Source organism: Clinocottus analis, unplaced genomic scaffold (genome assembly GCF_023055335.1).
Source record: "Clinocottus analis isolate CAN_PGR_092001 unplaced genomic scaffold, fCliAna1.0.p SCAF_18, whole genome shotgun sequence".
Lineage (NCBI taxonomy): Eukaryota > Metazoa > Chordata > Actinopteri > Perciformes > Cottidae > Clinocottus > Clinocottus analis.
Genome location: NW_027175909.1, coordinates 17,635,762 through 17,654,089, shown reverse-complemented (window position 1 = coordinate 17,654,089; position 18,328 = coordinate 17,635,762). Strand labels below are relative to the sequence as shown.

General features: G+C 48.5%; 1 protein-coding gene across 1 annotated transcript in view; it reads left to right on the top strand.

Annotated features, from left to right (window-relative positions):
- Positions 1–1,338: 1,338 nt before the first annotated feature.
- LOC137788668 (cadherin-12-like) overlaps positions 1,339–18,328 on the top strand; it is a 103,005-nt gene continuing 86,015 nt past the window's right edge. Inside the window, exon 1 of the mRNA XM_068581660.1 lies at positions 1,339–1,415. The gene's annotated coding sequence lies outside the window, so the exon portion shown is untranslated. The remainder of the gene's footprint in view (positions 1,416–18,328) is intronic.

The window sequence follows — 18,328 nt, the reverse complement described above, 5'->3', positions numbered from 1 at the left end:
GATGAAGCTCAATATGCTGGAGGTCAAAGGTCGCCCTCCATTGACCTCGTGGTCGTTTCTCTGTGTTGAGTTTTGTCTCATCACAACGTGGCGTTGAACTTGCAGAAGCGAGCGAGCGCATGCGGCGCTTCGTGGAAGCTTTTTCTCTCTGGAACACGACGCCCGGAAGAACTTAGAAACGCAGAACGCTCCCACGCCTCGCCGCCTTTTTCCGCTGGCGTTGAAGTTGAAAACACAGAAAGTGGCACTTCAACGTGTCGTTGTGTAACGGCGGCGCCCGTCGGCCCCGAAGAGAAACAAACTCAGATTATTTGGGGGTCTAAACCTTCCCCCTCCCACGCACTCCTCCCTGCTGTTTACACGCCAGTAGGGACGCCGGCGGGTCTCTGATTATGTAAATGTCTGAACCTCATTTGCATAAACAGCGGCCCGACGCGAAAAACATTGTGTTTGCTAACGATGTTAGCGTGAAGCAGGAAGCCGTCAGCCGGCGCCGGTCCAACAAAGACCACGCGGACCCCCACGCCTGCACACCTAGCGCCCCATGAGGCATCTCCACAGAGTACTGACACACACACACACACACACACACACACACACACACACACACACACACACACTGCGTTAACCCCGTCCTGACTGCAGAGAGTCAGTTGGGACTTTACAGGATCTGCAGAGCTCCGGACAAAAGGAGCCTCACCGAGTGTCTCTCCGATTAGAAGATCCCCGATGACCACTGAACACACCACCGTGTGTGTGTGTGTGTGTGTGTGTGTGTGTGTGTGTGTGTGTGTGTGTGTGCTCGTTGGCTCTAATCTCCTTGATGATGAAGATCCCCCCGTGCTCACAGGGGTGAGGGGGGGCTACAGCCGTGCACCAATGCAATCACGACTGTCGCTCGCCCCTGAGCGAGCAGCGCTCACACACACCCCCTCACATCCCCTTTTCCTCCCTCCCTCTCTCTCTCCTTCACACACACACTTCCTCTCTCTCTCTCCGCTGCACGCGCACACACAAGCTTCTTTCTCTCACTTCACCGCTCCCTCCCTCCCTCTCTCTCTCTCAGTCGTCATCCTGAAGCCGCACCGTCGCTCCACTTTGGGAACGTCTCCTTTTCCACAGCTCTGATTCCCGGGAAAAAGCCACCGTCTCTCTCTCTCTCTCTCTTTCTCTCTCTCTCTCTCTCCAGCGTGGGCTTCCCGGGTGGGATGGTGTGAGAGGAAGGCAGCAAAGAGAGAGAGGACAGCGGGGCGAGAGAGGGAATCGAGAGGAGCGAGAAGCAGCAGAGGAGAGAGAGAGAGAGAGTCTGCTCTCGCAGGAAAGAAAGAAGGAAAGAGGAGGAAGAGGAGGACAGTTTGATTCGGCGACCACTTGGATTAAACTGCGTCTCGGCTCTGAAGTGTCCTGGTGAAGAGGTGAGTGAGTCTCCTCTTCTCTCCTCCAGCTGTCGGCTTTGTGGGAATGGAACTGATGAAACGCCGGCAACTCGTTTGTTTTTGCGCAGGTGATCGGCGTCTCGCTCCGGTCGTTTCTTCTTCTGCTAAAAGAAACACAGTTGAGACACTTCTTCTTCCTTCAGGGTGCGAGGAGGCTCGGCCGTGTGTCCTTGACTGCTTCTCCTTAAGGGAGTAGAGAGAAACAAGAGGACACACACACACACACACACGCACACGCACACGCACACACACACACACACACGCCGCGCGGTACTTAACCGCCGATCCAGCAGCCGGCAATTAAAAAGCAGATTGTTGTTTTTCCTCCAACACGTGCGTTCGGCCTCTCAGCGCGTTGACCCCATTTTCCAGGAGTTGTTCTGGTGGATTTGCATATGAAAGGCGGCGCCGCGTCTTGAACTCTGCCGGAGGGTTTTGTTGTCGCGGCTCCGGCGAGTTGAACGAGCTGCGAGTTAACAAGCCAACGAAACCACAAATCGGCTCCACCGCGGGTTCAATTCCCTCTAAAAGTGTAAAAGAAACAGTCCGCTAGGCTGAGCTGTGAGCCCCCCTCCCTCCCTCCTCTCCCTGTGCATTGTGGGTTTAAAAAGTAGCCGTGTTTACACGGCGCGGCGCTCGTGGAAGTGCTTTCAAGCCGAGCGATCGCAGGCGAGAGATTACGCCCGTTTGTTTGCAGACATCGGCGGCGTGATGAGCGGCGTGGAGAAGAGAAACCTGAGCGGCTCCACGGCGTCAGATCCAGCTGAGAAACACGGGATCACAGAGGCAAACCTCTTCCTCCCTCCTCCTCCTCCTCCTCCTCTCCACTCCGCAGTGGCAGATGCTCGTTTTCAGAAGAGGCAGAAAAAAAAGAAGGAATATAAACCGCAAAATCTAGAGTTCTCGGCCCCCCGGAGCGCCGCCGAGCTCCATCTGCTGCCGAGACCAAGGCGCGCTCCATTGTTGCGTCAGCGCGTCCCGCTGGAAGTTGTTAAAAAAAGCTCAACTTTGCATCTCGTTGAAAACGCTCACGAGGCTCAAGTCTCGCTGCCGGGAGCCCGTGAGGCTGCCGGTCCGACGCCGGGCGCCGCTCTGAAGACGACAGAGCGGCGCGCTGCTGGTGTCACATCAGGGATGAAAGCAGATCGCTCGGCGTCTTCGGGGTGCGTGGAGCGGCGTTTCAGTCCGACTGAGCAGACGCATCGAGAACTCTCAGCGCAGGTTTTTCAAAGCCAATCCCATCTTCTCTTCCAGATTATACTCAGATAAAAAGAGACAGAAAGAGAGAGAACAGAGAACCCTCTTGCCTTCCACGACCTTTAAGCACATCTAGCGGAACTCACTTTAGTCTCGGCGGCGTCTTATCGGCTCTCGCCGGAAAAACACCTGCTTTGGGAATAATCAAATTACGCCGCGAGGAGTCCGGCTCAAGGGGGGAGGAGACGAGCCGGCGAGGGCACAGAGGAGACAGTGTGCAAGGAGATGAGCATTCAGGGCACGCGGCCACCGAGCGCTCAGGTATTACGAGCGGCGTTTGAGGGGATAAACGGAGAGACGCGGCGCGTTATGAAGCGGCGACGCGGCCGGCACGAGATGTCCAGAGGAGCGGGAGGAAAGCGTTCGCTCGCTGGCGTCTGCTTTCCTGCCGCGTCGGCACATTCTGCCACCGCGACAACCTCCCAGCGGCATCGGGACGCCGGCCCTCGTCGTTGATCCGTCAGACGTTCGTCCTCGTGGTTTCAGTATTCATTGACTGCTCGCCGATGAAAGCGATGTGAGCGAGTGCAGTTTTTAACCGGCACATTAACAATAATCACCGCGCAGTCAAGTTTGATTAGCGGTTCTGTTGTTGCAGATTTATGACGCATTTAACCCAAAACACCTGGAGGCAAAAGACGGTATGGCAGCTGACGCTCCGGCTCCATGAGCGTAGACGCTCGTGCGTCATCTGGAGCCTCACGCGAGTTATTGGTTCATGTTTCGGGGGTTTGATGGACGGCTCGCGTACTGAAGCACCAGAGGAACCCGGTTGCTGTCGAGCGGCACGTCAGGTTGCATGTAAACGCAACAGGAGGACTTCACCGGTGGCCATTGGGCCGCTGAGCAGAACCTCAGCGGCCCGTCATCCGGATGTGCCGCCGGTCTCAACGTCCTGTTGGCCACGAAACAGAATCAATACTCGAGATTATTTGTCTCCAGACTCTCTTTCCCTTTGGCTCCAATCTCCGCTTCAACATCATTCCGCTGTAAATCAGGTGTGTCCGCGTGTCCGTGTGTGTGTGTGTGTGTGTTTGTTTGCGCGTCACAGCGTGTCCACCTGAGCGCCTTTCTGCGTGCGGCGCGATAAGATGCAATGAGCCGACTGTCAGAAACCGGCCTGCGCGGTTTAAAGCAGCTGAGTGCTGATCAGCAGGAGGAACTGGTTTCTTCCCGTCTGCACACCAATCTCAGAGGGAATTATTCTACTTGTACCAACGTGCCCGAGAGTCCGGCAGCAATTTCCTCCCCGCCCGCAGAGCCCAGCCCCCCGCAGACCTTTAAGTCATCAGCCAGAGTCCTGAACATCTGAAATTAAAGCTGCACAGTGATGAACGACTCTCGGTCTGCTGGAGATATTGTGCACGCTTGAGCTGTGAGCGATGGCCGACTCCTCTTCCCTCCCGCTGGATTATTTATATAGATTTGTCTGCATTCGTTTGGCGGCTTTCTCTTCCTCTACATGGTATCAATGTCCGGGGGTAAAATAAATGCTCTGTCAAGGTGAAACCTCTCAGAGGTCTGCAGCCCCGTGACGCTTCCTTCTTTCTTTCTCTTTCTGGAAAGCCCAAAAAACAAAAGCTGGCGTCATCGTGTGGGTCACGCCTGCTGTTTGAAGCCGTGGTGGAAATAGAAGCGGTGAAGGATGCCGGTACCTGAAGGCACCGCTTTCCAGGACACGTCTGCGTCGCTGCGATCACGTGAAACGGGTTTGAACATCGATCCGAGCGCTGCGGCGGCGGCTTATCTCAGAACGGACACATTTGGAGGAGGGGGAGTGGGGGGGGGGGGGGGGGGGGGGGGTCAAGGAAAAAATCCCGACTCCATTGATATAATTAAGCTGCTTTTCTCGGCCGTTCCGCTGGAATGCATTATCGTACGCGACCGACTCCCTTTGAAGATATTTGGAGGAAAGTTTAAAAAGAAGTGAGGTCATCCTCGTTGTCTCTTTGTGAGACGACTGAGCGTGAACTCTCTCTCTTTATACGCGTTGGCTGAGATGTCTTAAACAGAAGGACGAGACGCTCGGGGCCGTTTGCGCCTCTTTTTCAATACATTTGTGCCAGTTTTAGAGAAATCCTCCACACGTTCTGCAGCCAGCGCTTTGTGGCCGTAACGATCTGCAGAGGCGCGAGCGGCAATGAAGGAAGCGCCGCCGCCGCCGCCGCCGCCGCCGCCGCTCTATTTACTGCTCACCAAGTTGTTCATTTGTTGTGTCTCCACATTTGCGAGCGATGAACAACAGGTAGTTCATTGCTCGCCAGCGGCAGGAAGACAGGGCAATTAGTGGGTTATATATACGTAACCCCCTCCTCCTCCTCCTGCCTTTGCATTGGTGATAAATATATTTTCCATCTTGACACCTTTTAATCATCAGGATCCGTCTGAACAATAAACATCATCTCCGGCTGGCCCTCGACTCCAGAACCTTAAACACAACCTCGCAGGCCCCCGATGGCAACTTGGGAAAGATTTGCTGTCACGCAGGTGAATGACTATTAGTTTACTGACCCCAGAGGGAGCAGGAGATTGTAATGATTTGGAGAGAGAGGGTGCTGGGGGCGTTCATTACAGGCCTGAGCTGCAGCTCCTGCAGCAAAGCGCGAGGTAGAAATAGATATGGAATACAGCTTTCTGCTGATTGATTGGACCTCGCCGAGGACTCCGAGGCCGTCAGCATACTTCTTCATTTTAAAGATAATGGCTTACAGACATCAATAAAATGCAAACATGTTGATTTCACCTCGAGTGTTATGACGGAGAGAACGTCTGTTAGTTTCCTTTATTCTGATGAAATGACCAAAGATGCAGAAGTGCTCATGGACATGAGCTGTGATGGTCCATCAACTGCAACTCTGATTGTCAATCCATCTGTTTAGTCCAAAGAAAACCAGCTGGCTTCAAAGGTTACAGCGGTTGTTGTTTAAAAAATGACAATAAAAAAAACATTATTTCCATAAAGCCCAATAATAATACTGACAAACGGGACTTTATATATACTGACACAAAGGAAAGAGGATAACACTGCAGTGCTACTTCAAAGTACAGTGTGTGTGTGTGTGTGTTTGTGTGTGTGTGTGTGGTATATACAGGATCAGTCTGGCTGTGTTGTCACACACTTTAAGTCAATACTAATTGTTAAGAATAAAAGAACATTATTGAAAAAAGAAGCTAGCATGTAAGCTAGCATGTAAGCTAGCATGACTTGTGACATGCTACTTTCTCATTAGGTCTAAACTAATGTTCATTCATATGATTTTATCATGATACATATGTGTAATATTATACTTTTTAGTGGAGTTATAACTGTTACAAACGTCGTCATCTGATGGAAAAAGCAACGTGATGAATCTCAAGCTCGTCTGCGAGGTTCAAGTTTGATTGATATGAATCCATAAACCAACAGAGGAGCTCAAATCACCATTAAACCGGCAGTTTGCAGAGTGACGACTGGTTGTTTTTCATCAGTATTCTTTACACACACATTTGTAAGGTACATATTTGATTCCACCAATTTAAAGCGGCTCAGTGAACATTTCCTCTGCGCCTGCGTTCGCTTTAATATGCAGACGCAACTCTAAAACTCATTCAATACAAATAATAAAGTCCATAAAGCCTCCTGCAGAGCGCGCTCCTCCCTTCACCTGAAAGAAGCCCGTTCGTCTAGAACAGTGGTTCTCAAACTGTGGGGCGCGGCCCTCTAGTGGGGTGTGGAGGTGTTACAGGTGGGGCGCGGCCCTCTAGTGGGGTGTGGAGGAGTTACAGGTGGGGCGCGGCCCTCTAGTGGGGTGTGGAGGAGTTACAGGTGGGGCGCGGCCCTCTAGTGGGGCGCAGAGGTGTTACAGGTGGGGCACAGGGGGAAATGCAGATTCTTACTTCTTTCTTTTTTAAATAATCCTTTATTAATCCCACAGTGGGGGGATTATTCTCTGCATGTCACCGTCCTCAGTAATGAAGCAGCTCTGTGCTGCTGTGAAGCTCTGGGGCTTCAGTGCCTTGCTCAAGGACACTTCAACATGAAACTATGGGGAGAAAACAGGGACCCAACCGGCTTCCTTGGTCATCTTTTTTGCCAAATATGAGTTATTTTTTGCACATGTATAACTTTATGTGCATTGTTTTAACAAAGTGAGTGCACATGTTGTTAGTGTTTATCAGATGGAGCGATATGGTTACTTGAAGGGGATTTACATTTTCTTTAATCTATTAATTAAACAAGCACGATGCAGGAGTCTCAAGACGTTGGAGCATTTTGTTTCCATGGTGGAACATTTTGCTTCCTCAGAGTGGAGACAGAAACAGTTAGAGACCCTCTGAGGTAGAAGAAGAGCAGCACCATCGTGAACAGTTTGCCTCTTTCTGCCGCTTCACTCCGGTTTTGTGTCAATCAGCACGACTCAATATGTTTTATACATACAGAACATATTCTATGGAAAGAGAGGACGTATTAGACGGATCATTATTAGTTTTTTACTCTCCATGATCTCCCGTCTCTTCACGTAGAAGCAGCGTTTCCCTTTTCACCCCTTTTTCCACAAAGCCTCTGAATTTAATTCCGTCCCCTTCTTCTGTACGACACATCACATTTCCTCTTTTATTCATCCACGTCAGGACTCATCTTCATTTCATTAAAAGAAAATGTGCTCTTTAAATCACATCGTTTTGCAGCAGCGGCTGACACCTCTCACAAAGTATAACCGTTCTCATTTTGCTTTTAACACCAAGCAAGTCTTCCTCTGGCGGCATGTCGATGACTTCAAATGCAACCGGAGAGTCGTACGTATTGTTTGTTGCACAGCCGACGCGTGAATCATCTGCGTCTTTGATACTGCGACGCAAACTGTAGAAGTCAAACCCTTTTTCCTCTCTGAAGTCATGTGAAGATGGAAGGAAAACTCCAAGAAACTACAGTTGTAACTCCAACAGCAGAACTAAATAAACAGCTCACGCATTAGGAAACTGCTCCACATCCGAGGTGTAATTTCCAAGTCTGCTCGCGTAGAAACGAGCCGCCGAAGTTTAATTTAAAAATATTTACCCGTGGAAGTCGCTCCCTCTGGTATCGCTTCCTCTAATCGCTATCATGGCGGGGAGGAAAATGACATCATAACTTACTGGGGTGGAATAGAGGCAGAGCTGCAGCGGTTTGACGGCGGCTATGTGCAGAAACACGGTTGCAGGAAATATCCGGCCGGCTGATTTCTATCATTTTTATCGTGTTCCTGAGTACATCGGTTATCCCGCCAGTCATGTTACCCGCTGACGATCTGACGGCGCCTCCTCTGTGATCACAGCGGCGTAAAGATCTATTGGTCTGATTGATTGATGATTGATTCAACCCGATTCACGAAGTAGAAGCCGAAACGCAACAGGGGAGCGAATCACCAGAGGTCCCACGATACAATATCGCCACGATACTTGAGTCCCGATACGATATTATCGCGATACATTGAGTATCGCGATATAATGCAATTTATTACAATTCTTTTCAACCGTAAATTGTCCCCAAAGGAACAATTTGTCAACAAAAAATAAATTGATTTTTATTATTCTCGGATCAAAACGTTTAGAATTGATTAAATAAAAGATAGTCTGCTTCCGTGTATCGATACAATATCGCCACGCAAAATATCGCGATACTGTGCTGTATTGATTTTCCCCCACCTCTATGGCGCAACACAAGCGTCTTTAAGCACCGACAGCAGCGAGGTCTTGCTGGGGATGTGAGCTGTGGACCATTTTCTTCTTCTTCTTCATGCTAGGAGCGATGATGTAACGCATGCCCTCGTTCACCCGGTGACAGGTCGACAGACACGTCGGTTATGCGGCGAAACTTAACATTCATCTCCAAAGGAGGACGCGAGACGTCTTTGGAAACCAATCAAAACGCAAACCCATCTGAACGGGGACTCCGGTGGTCTTCACACGAGAGCGTGAGGACAAAGAAACACTTCCCTCTGCATCCAGTCATGCTTATCTTCCAACCAATGCCTCAGTGGAGAATGTCATGGAGGAGATAGGGGGGACAGAGCCATCTGTTTCTGAGTTCCCTATTCAGAAGAGTCCCGATTTAACGTGAAATCACACCCCCGCCCTCCCTGCACCTAAATCATTCTGACTCCTAAGGACATATTTTTGTGTACAGCCGCTTTTCCTCAACAGCTTACCGCTTCGGATGGGGGTCGGCCCATATGCCTCTTATAAAGCACGGACCCGGGGAGTGATAAAGCATTACACTCCCACCATTAAATAGAATAAGAAATCATCCTGACAGACCCCAGATCTTGGCCTGGGAGAGTCTTCTTATGAGCGAGACTTCCTGAAGGTCAGCGTGATCGTACTTTCCCCACTGAGGGCAGTGCTGGTGATGAATAGGACCCAGTGCAAGTGTGTGTGTGTGTGTGTGGGGGGGGGGGGGTGGAGATTTAAGGGGGTTAATATATTGTGTTTACCTGTGAGAAAGAGGCCGCGAGAGAGTTTCTGGTTCCTCAAAGAAGAAGATTAAAGAGCCAACGAGAGCCGAGTGCCTTTTCTATTGTTAATGTCACAAAGTCTCAGAAGAAGACATTAATCTGGGCCCAAAAAAATCAAACAAGGCCGGAAAAGTTGATCAACTTCCTTCAAGCCGAGAGAGACGCAGGTTGATGCTTCAGAGAGGAACTTCAGCTTCAGGAGGAAACTTCTAAAAAGTGTCTCATTGCTGTAAAAGTACTGACTGCATATTGTACATGTGCATATTGCACATGTGCAATATGCACATTGTACATGTACAATATGCATATTGCACATGTGCTATATGCACATTGTACATGTACAATATGCATATTGTACATGTGCAATATGCACATTGTACATGTACAATATGCACATTGTACATGTACAATATGCACATTGTACATGTACAATATGCATATTGTACATATGCAGTCGACATAAACATATTGTTCCAATTTAAAGTCTGCTATGGTCGTCTGTAGAGAAGCCACATCTGATAGTTTGTTGTTGTTGTTTTTGATGGTTTTTACTTGTACACAAGAAGAAAAATAACTTTTTTCACCGCCTCTCAAAATCTTTAATGTTAAACTTTTTCATTGGCACCGTCCCCCATGTTGGTTATTTACAAAAGAACACACAAGTTCAAAGGTTTTTTTCAAGTGCTTTGATTAAAAAAAATTGTGTAATTAGTACTTTTAATAATATGTTATTAGCTAAAATTCAACCGTTCACATTTCCCTCTGTAATATCTCTCATATGCTGTGAAATATCTCTTCAAACGACTCGATGCATTCAAGTTTCTGGCAAAAAAAAAAAAAACACATTTCAGGAGATTGCTTTGGAGCAAATGATGACATTATGAGCAGTGTGTTCACTCGGCCTCATGAGGAAGTATAACGTCACACACACTCTGCCTCATGAGGAAGTATAACGTCACACACACTCTGCCTCATGAGGAAGTATAACGTCACACACACTCGGCCTTATGAGGAAGTATAACGTCACACACACTCGGCCTCATGAGGCAGTATAACGTCACACACACTCGGCCTCATGAGGAAGTATAACGTCACACACACTCGGCCTCATGAGGAAGTATAACGTCACACACACTCGGCCTCATGAGGAAGTATAACGTCACACACACTCGGCCTCATGGGGAAGTATAACGTCACACACACTCGGCCTCATGAGGAAGTATAACGTCACACACACTCGGCCTCATGGGGAAGTATAACGTCACACACACTCGGCCTCATGGGGAAGTATAACGTCACACACACTCGGCCTCATGGGGAAGTATAACGTCACACACACTCGGCCTCAAGAGGAAGTATAACGTCACACACACTCGGCCTCATGAGGCAGTATAACGTCACACACACACGGCCTCATGAGGAAGTATAACGTCACACACACTCGGCCTCATGAGGCAGTATAACGTCACACACACTCGGCCTCATGAGGCAGTATAACGTCACACACACTCGGCCTCATGAGGAAGTATAACATCACACACACTCGGCCTCATGAGGCAGTATAACGTCACACACACACTCGGCCTCATGAGGAAGTATAACGTCACACACACTCGGCCTCATGAGGCAGTATAACGTCACACACACTCGGCCTCATGAGGAAGTATAACGTCACACACACTCGGCCTCATGAGGCAGTATAACGTCACACACACTCGGCCTCATGGGGAAGTATAACGTCACACACACTCGGCCTCATGAGGCAGTATAACGTCACACACACTCGGCCTCATGAGGAAGTATAACGTCACACACACTCGGCCTCATGAGGCAGTATAACGTCACACACACTCGGCCTCATGAGGAAGTATAACGTCACACACACTCGGCCTCATGAGGCAGTATAACGTCACACACACTCGGCCTCATGAGGCAGTATAACGTCACACACACTCGGCCTCATGAGGCAGTATAACGTCACACACACACTCGGCCTCATGAGGAAGTATAACGTCACACACACTCGGCCTCATGAGGCAGTATAACGTCACACACACTCGGCCTCATGAGGAAGTATAACGTCACACACACTCGGCCTCATGAGGCAGTATAACGTCACACACACTCGGCCTCATGAGGCAGTATAACGTCACACACACTCGGCCTCATGAGGCAGTATAACGTCACACACACTCGGCCTCATGAGGAAGTATAACGTCACACACACACTCGGCCTCATGAGGCAGTATAACGTCACACACACTCGGCCTCATGAGGCAGTATAACGTCACACACACTCGGCCTCATGAGGCAGTATAGCGTCACACACACTCGGCCTCTTCAGCGCAGTGCAACGGGCGGGCGAAGGTTGTGTGGCGAGTCGGCTACGCAGTGGATAGATATTCACTCTCTGGTTATTATATTCAGTGATGTTTTTTGGGGTTACCTTGAGAGTCCATTTTTTTCCTCACTTGAAAATGATCTGAGCGCCAACGCCGGGCAATTCCAAAATAAAGTATTGCCAAAATATAACGCATTACGAGAAGGGCGGCTTTACGATGGAGGGCAGGAATGTGTTTCTAGTGTGTTTCAAAGGAAATAAGAGAGAGAGAGAGAGAGAGAGAGAGAGAGAGAGAGAGAGAGAGAGAGAGAGAGAGAGAGAGAGGAGCGCATTGGAATGGAGAGTCTGGATTTTTGACAAATGCTTTTTGGTCGACAGATGAAAATGTGGCAAAAGAATCAAACGCTCTTTTCTTGCCTCGTAGAAAAAGAAAACCGGCCGTAACCGGTTCCAGGGAACTTCACAGGGGCCGAAAAATACAGACGGCGAAACCACGAAAGACGAATCGGTTTGAGTCGTCGGCGTAAGAACTTCTAGTCCTGTTTGTGTTGTTGGCCGTGACGCCACAGCGGACACAACGCTGCACACGAAACCTGCACGAACACGAAGCGTTCAGCCGCTTCACCGCGATGCAGCAGAGGCAGAAAGAAGCTCACTGGATGAACCGTACGAGGGCTTGAAATATTGAACTCCTGGTCCAGAGGACCAAGAACCAGACGTGTGGCGTGTCTGTGTCCGGCGGCGTTGTTAGCTTTACTGCGTCATCTTCAGAGTGTCGCTGCGTTCACTCGTGTGCATTAATGCAATTTGCAAAAGGTGGAGAGAGAAAAAAAAGAAAAGAAGAAGAAAACACTCGAGAATCGATGCTGCTTTTTGATTTTGAAGGTCGAAATTAAAAGTTAATTTCGATTGATTTTTTTCCCTCTTTCTCGGAATCCGAGTCGTGACACTCTTACTAATAATGCTTTTAATCACTTATAAATGAGTAATGTGTGTAATATAAATCAGGAGTTTGTGGAAAGGTCAGCGTGACGTCGATGCATCGAACAACAAACGTGAACACTGGACGTCGTCTCCAGCGCTTAGAGTTTTTCTCGGTGAAGACGGGCGCTCGCAGGACGGCTCGTCGTCCTCGCTGACCTTCAGGTTTGGTATCGACCGTTGTTCACGTGAGCAGAACCAGGAGTCCGGAGGAGGAAGGAGGAAGGAGGGCCGGCTTCAGCCCGACAGCTGTGACCAGCAAGGAGCCCGGTCGCCTCCGATCGTCTCCACGACGCATCCATCACGTCCTTCACACGGAGCCGTGAATCACTCGCCGCCGCGTCTCGGGGGGAAACATCTTCACTGGAAATTGGATGAGTTTTGGATTCAATAACTTTCTCGGACGTGACCTGCGCGGCGTTATTAAAAATTGTATAAGGGGGCCGTTCCTCACTTTAATTTCCTGTTCGTGTGGGAGGTTTTGATCCAAAATGGACCGAACACCTGCGGAGCGAGCGCTCACGGCAGCGAGGGGGATGTTTAGCGGGAGGACGTTCAGAGCTCAGGATCTCTGAACCAAATCCCAATCCTGGTGGAAACGCTAAGAAACCTCCGCTCCGCTGTCCTGATGAGAACAGAAAACTGATTTGCTGCAAGGCTTTTTTTCTGTAAACTTCTGCAACAGGACGCTTGTTCATTCCAGGTCCACTCGTTCGAGGAAGGCGTGAGGCGTTTGTTGCTCGCGGCCTTCTTTTCCCTCGTCTTTGTTGTTTAGTTTGGCACGAAACCCAAAATGTCTCCGGACAAAAAGCCTCGTTTGGGCTCGGACGAGCACGTCGGCTGTCGGCCGAAAGGGTTGTGAATTTTGGACTTTAATGACTCCCCTTGTGTGCCGTGGAAGTGAAGGCATTTCTAGGCAGTCTGAAGAGACTCTGGTGCTTTGGAAAACACTACCGCTGCTGTCCACAGGGGCCGCCAAAACCCAACCACAGCAAGCCGCTCAGAGTCACTTCCTCTTGCGGTGGTTCAGACTCAGATGACGGACGTTCTGAGCGTCTTACAGGCAACGAGTCACTACAGTAAAACGCTACCAACTGCTGCAAAACGTCAGAAATCGCTGGTTGTCGAGGCCGGCTGTAGAGGTTGTTGTGGCCACAACCCGACTCCTCTTTGTCTCTTCTGATTCTGCCAGAGCACATTCACTCTGCAGCCAGGATACATTCACTGTAAACGCTCGCAAATAAAACTGAATCAGAGCTCTGGGGCTCGTGGTGGTGATTGAGCTGTTTGCTGTGTTGTTGGATTTTAACCTCCGCCCAAAAGAATAAAAATATCACATCCAGAGCAATAACATCTAGTCAGAGTAAACTCTTCCAACAGGCGTCAGTGAAATCATCACGGGAGTGATTTAACTTCACTCCCGCAGAAGAAAAAGACATTTCGCCTCCAAGAATTAGACCTGAAACACACTCGATGAGTCCTTGTGCGAGGGATTGTCTCCACGTGGTGACGCATTTGACAGCCAGTTAGTACGTTTAAATGTACAAATCGAGCCAAATGTATGAAGAAAAAAATAAAAAGGCGAATAAGTGGGACATGTGACTCGGTGGAGAAACACACGGACGGTCTGTTATCGTACGGCACGAGCACGAGTTACATAATTAACAGTCGCTCTGGGGAAATCATGGTTGGAGGCTGGAAGCCGCCGGAAGAAAAGAAGCGACGTGGAGTCGTCAGGCAGACGATGCCTCGCAGCAGCTGCTCGTCGCCGTAATCAATTCTTGGCCCGCTCGCTTTAGAAAATGCTCATATTGAGTCTTTTTTTCTGCACTTATCAGCCGACTCGTTAGCATTTCAACGCCAGCGTTCAGGGAACTCACACAGTTATACTTTAAATTATTTTCCAGCGTCGTATGGATGCAATCGCTCCTCGATAATAACCACGATTCCAACCATGTACGTTTAATAATACACCATCTATTCCACGGTGAATCCGACTGAGCGCGTTTAAAATACTAGATTATAGAAGATGATTGAAGTCAGAGTGATGCAATCAATATGAGCTCACTTGAAACGACGGATGGAAAAATGATTTTAACCTCGCAGCCTCGCATTACCTCACAACAACAAGAAAGTAGAAACGAAATAAACATTTTTATTTTCACTTCCACTCACAGAATTATGGGTAAATGGCTTCTATTCACCTTCTGGGGATGAATCCTCCTCTTTTCAAGGAATTGCCATTAACCTGCTCCAGTTTAAATACACAGCAAACGCTTTTCAAAGTTTACTTGCAAACTGGAGCTGAATAATGTAGAGGAGGGGAGGAAAAAAAATGCGCTATGTGAAGTTATTCATAAGCTTTTTATAGCCATTGTCAGCATTAGACTCCATCTATTCAATATTTCAATACAGCTTGCAAAGAATAAAGTACAAATGGAAAGCGAGCGAGAGAGAAAGCTCCTCTCTGCGGGACTTTTAGGGCCAGTACTGTTGCCACACCGACCAAAGATATTGCATCCAGAATACAGAACGAGCCTCTCCAGAAACTCAGCTGGTGAAATATGACAGAAGGTGAAAATAAAATAAATAAAAAAAGGCATAAAAAATAGTTTGCCATCTCCAATGCAGAAGTCAATATAGTTGATCGTTAAAACCAATTTGTTTTTCTATTGTCGGACATCTTTTTTAAACAGCGGTTGGCACACACACACACACACACACACACACACACACACACACACACACACACACACACACACCTTTAAACCACAATGGAAGCAAAGTGCTGCAGTCTGGCCGTCGGCCAAATGAAGCGGTCGCATTCATGAGACGGCGAAACCGCAACTCCCGTTTACGGTTTTGTGTGCGAGTCATGAAACCCTCGCGCTTAAGCTCCGCCCCCTTACATACTCTACATACCAGTACACACTCCGTTGACCCCGCCAGACAGAGCCGTTGCAGAAAGGACTAATTCTTAATCTGGGATATTGCTTTCTCATTACGGCCGCGCTCCCTGCGGCCGCCGGCGTGGTAACGGTTTGATTAAGGCGATGATGTCGCCGGGGAGCCGGAGAGGAGAGAGCGCACCTTTTAATATCACCTGGCGCTCTGATTAGAGCCGAGCCGCTCGGGGCCAAGGCGTTGAACTGTGACGCTCGATCAGGAACGCCGGCCGGCCGCTCGGTGGCGACGATGCCTTCAGGGTCCACGGAGGAGAGGAATCCATAAACAACGCAAACACATTTTGCAAACTGCAGCTCGCCGGCAATTCATTATTAATGGTGACCGCTCAGTCCGTCTTACCTTATTTATTTAACCCCCTAGGCCATGAGGTCGTATCCTCGATTTTACATCAAACATTGCAGAAAGTCTCAGCTCTCGATATCATGAGGAACCTTTGTCATGAGGCACAAGTGAGAAGAGAAAATATGACTTTCAAGCTGGAAAATTGAATCTGGATTTTGTAAATTCTTGTGAAAACATAACTTTACTCAGGTGGTCACATGGTTTTGGTGATAGAAATGAGTTCACCAAAGGTCTTAAGTTCACAAACTGTGAAATATATGAATAAAATAGTAGATACGTGTAAATAAATGTCTAAAAACACATTTTTTTATCATCGTTTTTTGAGTAGAAATGTGTCTGTCACACCTTTCCGACGGGCGTCGCTGTGCTGAAGGAGCTGCAATGAATAATTATCACTATCAAATTAATCACTGGCTCTTTTTAGATATATTTTAAGAACCGGAAATAACAGAACATTTTCATTTCATCTTCTTGAATGTGAATACTTTCCTTTTTTTTGTCCTCCTCTGTGACTGATAATCTTTGACTTCATGTGACATTTTATTACCAAACAAGTGATCCATTAATGGAGACAATAACCGGCAGATTAATCAAAGTGAGCGTCTGTTGCGGCCCGAGCGCACAGATGATATTTCAGCTGCTTCTCTCCGAAGTTTTGCGTTGCATCATCCGTCTGCAGTGAAGTGTTGAACGTGGAGTCGAGTCCACTTCAGTGAAATAAAGAGACTATCATACCTTCAAGGATGCTTTGATTAAACTCTCCGGCAACACCGCCAGTGTCACTTTAATTAAGTGCCGAAAAACAGAGGGCTTGAAGCGGCTTTCTGACTGCGTTTGAGGTGAGACCCACTTGAACAGCGATGCTCAGGCGAGGGCGCATTAGATTATCTGTGATTTTTTTAGGGGGAGGAGGAGAGGGGGACCTCGTGAAAGAGGAGAGTCGGCTGTTCAGAGGCGGGAAAAAAACCTCTCAGAGGGACGAGTTATCAGACGATAAGCAAAAAGACCACCGCAGTTATTTGTTATTTACTTTGTAAATTGGTTTTAAATATCCGACAAGCGTCAAAAGACACTCCAGTGCGCTGAATATATGTATATATAAATATGTATTCATAAAAACGTCCCTTCCAATTGAAAGCGCGTCACCCTCGCCTGTCGCGATGCTCTCCGTCGGCGTCTCGCATTGTTTCCGGTGATCACACGCCGGGTGGCAGGCGGGACGCGGAGAATAAATGAGATCGCCAGCGTTTCAAAAGCATAATCACACAGAACATCCGGCTCAGAGCCGCCGAGTCTCCAAAGGCATCGCGCGTTTACATCCACCTTTTCTTACATCCACCTTTTCTTGCCGCAGCGGTAAACCTCGATAGCGCGCGGTGCCGATTGCCGAAAACAAAGGCGGAGTTCAGATCGCGTGAGACGCAACTTTTGCAGCAACGTTGCGGTCAAAAATAATCTTTACTACTGCGTTTATGAATTAGATAATTACGCTAACTTTCCAGTGTGCGCAGTGCGTAACGGCCCGTTAGCTCGAGACGAGCAGAGTCGCCGAAACGCCGCGAGGAGATGTTTACTTCTTTGTTCGCTTTCACGGGGCGGCCGGCGGTGATGCAATCAAACTCTCCCACACACACGCACGCGTTGATGAACATGAGCATTACGGCGGCGCACACACACACACACACACACACACAGACAGCCATTAGCATAACCAATGTGACGCTCATAGCCATACATCAGCGAGTTCCGACCCTAATGCTTTTTGAGTTTATCTTCGCCTGGATAATGAGGCTCAGCTTAATGTGACTCCGTGTGCCTAATAACGCGGAACACCATGAAAAATATTTGCTTTTTTTTGTTGTTGTTTTTTGGGCTCTATCTTTTCTAGTTTGAGTTTGCAGCACAGTTGAGCGGAAAATGGACGAAGAGCGGGACAAAGTGAAGGAGGCGGTACGGGAAAAAAAGAGAAAGGAAGCGTGTGGAACGGAGAGAGTTGAGGAGTTGAGGTTGACTGGAGGCCACGGCGCTGGAGAGAGTTCAACTGCATCATTTTAGGTTCACTGACTTGGCAAAAATCTAGCGTTTTAATAAAATTACGGCCAGAGTGCTTCGTCTGAGGGGGAGTTTCATCTCAAGGACATAACTCACATAAAGGAGAAATCATCTGGGTTCTATCGCTGATGGGATATTATCTTTTTTGCATTTCCCCATTTTAAAATGAAACCCTGTCCGTTGGAAGGCTTCTCTGCATCCAGATGAGACGCATCAGTAAATACTATCAAGCAGATGGACGAATCAATGTCCATCAGGATGGCGCTCTTCAAGGGGCCTGGAGAGGAGGCACATTTGTACGTTGATGTTTCCCTCGCGGTCATGTCGAGGAAAAGTACACGGCTCGTGTAGAAAATCAATTTGTGCCGTCAAAGCATGTTACTTCAACCAGCTCCATCCGGTTTCTTTTTACTCGAGATTGTTACGCAACACGCAGGCCGTGGTTTTCAACGCAAACACGTCTGATACGGCCTCAATAA